Genomic DNA, 6,858 nt, shown 5'->3' on the forward strand with positions numbered 1-6,858 from the left:
TGATCAGCTGGTCATTTGTATCATATGTCTTATAAACATTATAATGCAAAGAAAAGTAAGCAAAAGAATGTAACATACACGATTCCACTAGTATAAAGCAAAGGTAGTCTCTAATCCTTATCTATTGGTATTTGGTTTCACTTGAGCTCTTATTTTACATATGGTTGTATTATGCTTTACATATTCAGTACATTCTTTCGTACTGATGTCCCTTATTGGGGACGCTGCATTTCATGCTGCAGGTACAGGTACATGTACTAAACTAGTAGATCTCCTCAATAGAAGCACATGATACTCAACGGTTGTTGGTGAGCTCCAGGTTGATTCGGGGCTTTGCCGAGTCTTTACTATGCGTAGTTCATAGTGGTACAGTCATGGATTCCAGTAGAGGCTTTGTAGACCAATATTGTAAAGCTATCACCTGAAGTTGTAGTTTCACTTGTCACATGCATCGGTTCAGCTAGTCAACATGTGTTGTATATGAAGCTTCTCATTAGTAAATATATCTGCATAGTAGTAGTTTACTTTCTCATCATAGGTGACTTGTAAAGCATGTGTTCATATGGTACTTGTCCGCCTCACCTAGGGTTGGGGTGTGACATTTTCAAGCTCAAATTAAGGCCCAAACTAGTTTAGAATTAGTAAAATTCTCCTATACTCTTCTTGATTCTCAAACCCAACACGAATACATGAAGAATTCTATACAATCCCTTTTGGGAATATAGCTTTTTCAAAGATCCACAAAAGGATCAAAACCTCCATTGTTAAAGAATTGAACTCAAAATCAAGAACTACGCAAAAAATCTTTAGATACAATGATTTAGTGGATAAATTTAGATGTATGACGTGAGGATGAACAAGTCCAACACTGTAAGAAGCCTTACATACCTGGAAAGAACAATGTTCTTTGCAAAATTCACAAACCTTGAAGAATGCTTGAAACCTAGCCTTTTCTCTTCTTGGAACCTCGCTCTACTTCTCTAAGTGTTTAGGAACGTGAAAAAGTGCTCTAACATCTGATTAGATCTTTAATTGAGTGAAGAAAAATGTGGCTAGGCTTAGAAGGAAAAGGAAAAGACCAAACTACCCCTCTTAAAACGATTGGGATGTCTTTAGAAGAGAGGCTTCACTAAAACGAGAATAACTTTCTACTACGAGCTCGAAATTAAGCAAACTTGGCAGCATTAGAAAGAAGATCCAAAGACCTTTAATTTGATAGGTCATGGGACACCTAATTCTTTATGTTATAAAAATATGCTCGATTGAAGCTGACCTAAAACGAAAAACTGATGGTTGACTTGTACCAACCTTTCTTTAGTTTTTTTCGAAATTCGAGGTGTTACACCAGCTCTCATTTATGCCCTCCAACTTTGGGTGTGCACAAGTAGGCACTTGAGTTTGTAAGAAGTTGAACAAATAGACACACATTCTACATGAAAAGTTTCATCCTACGTGGTGTCCTATATGTATTATGCCACGTAGAAATCATGTGTTTACTTGTTCAACCTTTTACATGTTAAAGTATCTACTTGTGCACACCCAAAGTTAGAGGGAATAAATGTAAAATGAGGTCAAGTTAAATGACACATTTATGTATTATGTCATTATTAAATAGTGAGATAGCATATAAATTTTTTAAAACTATAAATGAAATTCTTAGATATGGTATGAATGTATATCTAATTATGTAGTTTTTAAATACAAATATAGATTTAGATTAGGCCTTTAACAAACCAATATGATATTCAATAAGCCCACTTTTTTGAGAGAAAAACCTAAATTTGTTGAGGAAGATCGGCTGTAGAGGAAAACCTATAGTCAAACTGAGAATCGCAGCCGAAGTTTGATAAAATCTAGACCTAATTAAGTTTGTTTTCAACTTAATTACTCCAATTAATAGCCCATCACCTCCAACAGTTTGTTATTCATGCCAAACTTTTAGATCTCATTTAAAATCTAAAACAAAATATTGATTTCACAACGTGTTAATTAATTCTTTAACAAATAAAATTATCCTTGCAAATTTAAATGTTCACCAGCAACATCAAGTGAATAAATCATGAAAAGAAAAATCACTTTTAACATACTATAACCCAAGATAAACATGATACTCTGATTGCATAACATAGAACATTTAAATTTTAACTTCAACATTTAAATCTAGATTTGTATCACATAAAAGTACTCATTTAAGGTTGAAACACTCCCCAATAGGAATTTAGTACTCGAAAGCTTTAATTAATAATGAAGGATTCCATCCATCCCACCACATTTGTTTGTAATGCCCAATTTTTCACTCTATTATAAATCCTTTAAGAATTCAGAACCCGAGACCTCTAATGACGGATGGATGGAGCTGTGATTATAACGCCCAAATTTTAAGTCTATTGTAAATCCTTTAAGAATTATTGTTTACAATATTCCATCACTCTTCTTTGAGTCTAATAGCTGCTATGGGAATAACATATCTTCCGAGTTCTATCATAATGTCTTCGATGCCTCCAGAAGTAATGAAACGAAACAGAGAGAACATACTGTTATTTACTTAATTATGTTCAAACTGAGGCTATTTTTTGTGTGTGTTCGTCGGGTTGTTATTGCTGACGAAATTGGCCGCGCCAGAATGCTCACCTTAAATCGGCCTAAACATTTAAATTTTATATCAGGCAAAGTGGTATGAAGCATCTACAGTAACTTATTCAAGTGAAAAACACATTGTTAAAATGGCTACTAGCTATATGTTCATTTAATTATAAAACTTTCTTCATTAGGCATTAATGCTTGCGCAGAAATTGGTGAAATATGAGAAAGATGATAATGCTGAATTTATAATCATCAAGGTAATTAAGTAGTATCTATATTAGTTATTTGCTTAGTTAATTATTAACAATTTCAATCGATTTGCATATAGGGAGCTTGCCGTATATTCTCTGCTGGTGGGGACTTGCAAAGGATATATGATGGACGAAACACAAGTAACTATTTTTTTCTTTATATATAATTACTCACTCTGTTCATTTTTACTTATTCACTATTTCATTTTTTAGTCCTGAGTAAATTATAGTCTTTGAAGGGGATTTTTGCCTTGAAGATGTTTATAGAATTTATTGGCTTTGCTACCACATTCATACTTACAAGAAACCGCATATCGCTCTTGTCCATGGAATGTCAGTGGGTGGAGGTGTATCCTTGATGGTTCCAATGAAGTTTTCTGTCGTCACTGAAAAAGTAGTTAGTACCAATTATTAATGCTTGTTATCGGAAATGAGCTCAAAAATTCAATTATGATGGACTAGAGAGAATGAATCTCATTTTGATTGATTGAACAATTGCAGTTTTGTTCCACTCCCGAAGCAAACCTAGGGTATCACCCAGACTGTGGCTTATCATACATATATACTCTCGCGCCTTCCAGGTCGACTTGGTAAGTAAGTTGGAACATGTATTTTTAAAATTTGAATATATATGTGATGTTATTAAATGTATGTAGGGGAATACTTGGGCTTAACAGGAGTGAAATTGAAGGGTAAAGAAGTGGTTGCTGCTGGATTAGCAACTCATTTTGTACCTTCACACAAATTATTTCAGTTAGAGAAGAGTTTACTGAGCATAAACAACGGTGGTGAAGAGGATACTATATTTAGATCTGTCATAGACGAATTCTCTACAATTGTTCAAATAGATGAAACAAGTGTCTTGAGCAAGTAATGTATCATGATTTCAAACTGTTCTTGTGAGGATATTCACACTGATGCATTTTTCATAAATCAATTATAGGTTGTCCATAATCGATGATTGTTTCTCCAGGGAAACTGTGGAGGAGATCCTGGATTCATTTGTAAGAATTGATTATACTATATATGAAATTCCAATGAAATGGAATCATATAAAATAAAACGTACAATTGATATGACTTTAATTTTCAGGAAGCTGAAGCAGGCAAAAAAGAAAATGATTGGATTATGCCAGTGCTTAAAAGTATAAAGAAAGCATCTCCAATTGGATAGAAAATAACATTGAGATCGGTAACTAGTCCTAATAATTCATACAAACAATATATGAATATGCAAAAAAGAAAGGATCTTACTTTTTCTCAATATTATTTTTTCCAGATACGAGAAGGGAGGATACAAACTCTATCTGAATGTTTGAGGAGAGAATTTCGGATTACGATAAACACATTACAAACTATAATAGCTCATGATTTATATGAGGTAATTTATTTTTAAAAATTAAGCAAACATATTCACAAAGAAGTACACTTGATTTGCGATTTCTCATTTAAAATCTAAAATAGAATTCTTCCATTTATTTTTAAAGGGAATAAGGGCTGCCATCATTGACAAGGATAAGTATGCTCCTTTGTTCCTTCAAGTGTTGGTAGTTTTATTAACCAATCAAGAATTTCGAATAACTATAAAGTCAATTCAATTTATTCGACTAAAAGTACGTACTCCCTCCATTTAAAAAAGAATGATCTCCTCTCCTTTTTAAAAAAGAATGACCTCTTTTCCTTTTTAGTCTGTTTAAAAAAGAATGATCTCTTTCCTTTTTTGGTAACATTTTAATTTCAGCTTTCCACGTGACATGTTTAAAACCACAAAATTGAAGGGCAGTTTAGTACATTTGACATAACTTAAATTTAGGACCACAAGATTCAAAAGTCTTCTTTATTTTCTAAAACTTTGTGCCAAGTCAAACTAGGTCACTCTTTGTGAAACGGAGGGAGTAATATTTTTTCAATACTGAAACTGATAATAAGTAGATGATGCATTTACATAAAAATATTGATAGAACACTTCTGTTTCTTCGTTTTTAGCGGAACCCTTCAATTCTTGACAAAGTTCACGATGAGCAACTCGACTTAATCTTCAAGCCATTCGATGAACATGAATTGGAACTTCAAATTCCAATAAAAGAAGAAGAATATTGCAGGTTCAAATGAATATGTATATCAGTTGCACTTAATTTATCCAATTATATATTTTGCATTATTGAAGAAGATTGTTAATTAAACTTTAAATTTACATTTGATCTAATAATTAACAGGTGGGAAGGAAAATATGAGAGTTCTAGTTATTGTGTCCGAACCAAATGAAAATTCAAAAATGATGTGTGGATCAACAACTCTTAGAATTAGCGTTCATGATATATATCTATATCTTCTAATGTTTGTAATAAAGATTCTAAGTATATATATAGTAGAAGAAACATACGTTCCTTGTGGCAAATGTAACTGCAACATTATTTAAGATTTTGATACATCACTCACATTGAATTAATGTATTGTTTGCGAATGGCCTTCCCAAGCATTATTATGAATATGTACAAGTGGCTAATGATATTATTTTAGTTGTTGTTACTCCCTCATATGTTATAGCATTGTCTTTCCATATTAATGGTGGGATTTGTGATTTGTGGAATTAAAGTTTTTTTTATTTTTTTTTGGCGAAAAGTAAGGTTATTTTTTTTTCATTCCATTGATCCTCTTTCATATGTTCTAGTGCTTTTTTGTCCTATTAATTGTGGAATTTCATGATTCGTAGAATTGAAGTTTTTTCAAATTTTTTGGCAAAAATTCAGGCTATATTTTTTTTATTTTGTCTCTTTTTTCATTCTAAAATCCTTTCCATAAGTATATTTGCTAAATTTTTAGCTAAATTAATCCTTAAACTATCATTCTTAGCAGAAAACAAGTCACCTTTTTTGTATTTATTATTCTAAGATACAGTAACACCCCAGAAATTTTTTGAACTAAGACTTGAACAATCCTTCGTTGTGAGTAGGATTTTACTGAGGAAATTAAAATTTCTTAAGTTTTAAGGTCACTAGATGTAGCACCTTGAGTTCCAAAAAGAACTAAATTGGAAATAGCAAAATCTGAAATTTTGCAAGTTATGCTTAAGTTATGAGTTTTGGGTCAACTTAAAATGACCATAACTCTCAGTACCAGATGAGTTAGGTGGGATACAAGATAGCAAATAAAAGGTCTTTGAATTATCTTTCCAACGCCATCGAGTTTGCTAAGTTTCGAGTTTGGATGATTGAGATATGCCCTTTTGAAGTCAGGTTGTCCAGTTAAGGAATGTCACTACTAAAAAACTGCTAAAAAACGACGGACGGCGTCGCTCAAAATAACGACGGCGCTGTCCATCACTTTTTAATAAAATAAATTTTTTAAATTATTTGACGAAAAGTGACGGACAACATCTCTTAGTCCGTCGCTTTTTTTAGCAAATTTTTGCGCCAAATATATATATAATTAATAATTATTTATTTAATATAAATAGCGACGCCGTCCGTCGCTTTTATTAAAAATAATTATATATAAATTAAAATATTATGCACGCTGTCCGTCACTTTTAATTTATTTGAAGATATTTTTTTTAAAATAGCGACAAGCAACATCTTTATGTCTGTCGCTTATTGGTCAAAAAACTTGGTCAACTATTTTTAAAAAAGCGACAGACAACGTCTCTTAGTCCGTCGCTTTTTGGTCAAAATATTGGTCAACTATTTTTTTTAAAAAAGCGACAGACCTAGAGATGTTGTCCGTCGCTTTTCATTAAATATCTAAAACAAAGTCGCGATTTTCCCCCATTTCCCCATTTCTGGAAGTTCTCTCCACTCCTCACTCACGCCACCACTGCGCGTTGCTGCTGCCCTTAGAAAAGAGCCAGCCGCCGCCTGCTTCTCCGTTACTGCCAGACCAGACACCGCCGCCGCCGCCACCTGCTTCTCCTCTCTCTTCAATCCCTCCTTCTCCTAATTTAAGGTTAGGGTTTATTAATTCATCAAAAAAAAATTCAAATTGAGCTTTATTTTGATTTTGTTAGCTATTAATTGTAATTAGTTTGT

At 32.8% G+C, this 6,858-nt stretch overlaps 1 pseudogene; it reads left to right on the plus strand.

The window, feature by feature from the left end:
* Nucleotides 1-4,912, plus strand: part of LOC102580788 (3-hydroxyisobutyryl-CoA hydrolase-like protein 5) — a 7,507-nt pseudogene extending 2,595 nt beyond the window's left edge.
* Nucleotides 4,913-6,858: the final 1,946 nt, after the last annotated feature.

Source organism: Solanum tuberosum, unplaced genomic scaffold (genome assembly GCF_000226075.1).
Source record: "Solanum tuberosum cultivar DM 1-3 516 R44 unplaced genomic scaffold, SolTub_3.0 scf00250, whole genome shotgun sequence".
Lineage (NCBI taxonomy): Eukaryota > Viridiplantae > Streptophyta > Magnoliopsida > Solanales > Solanaceae > Solanum > Solanum tuberosum.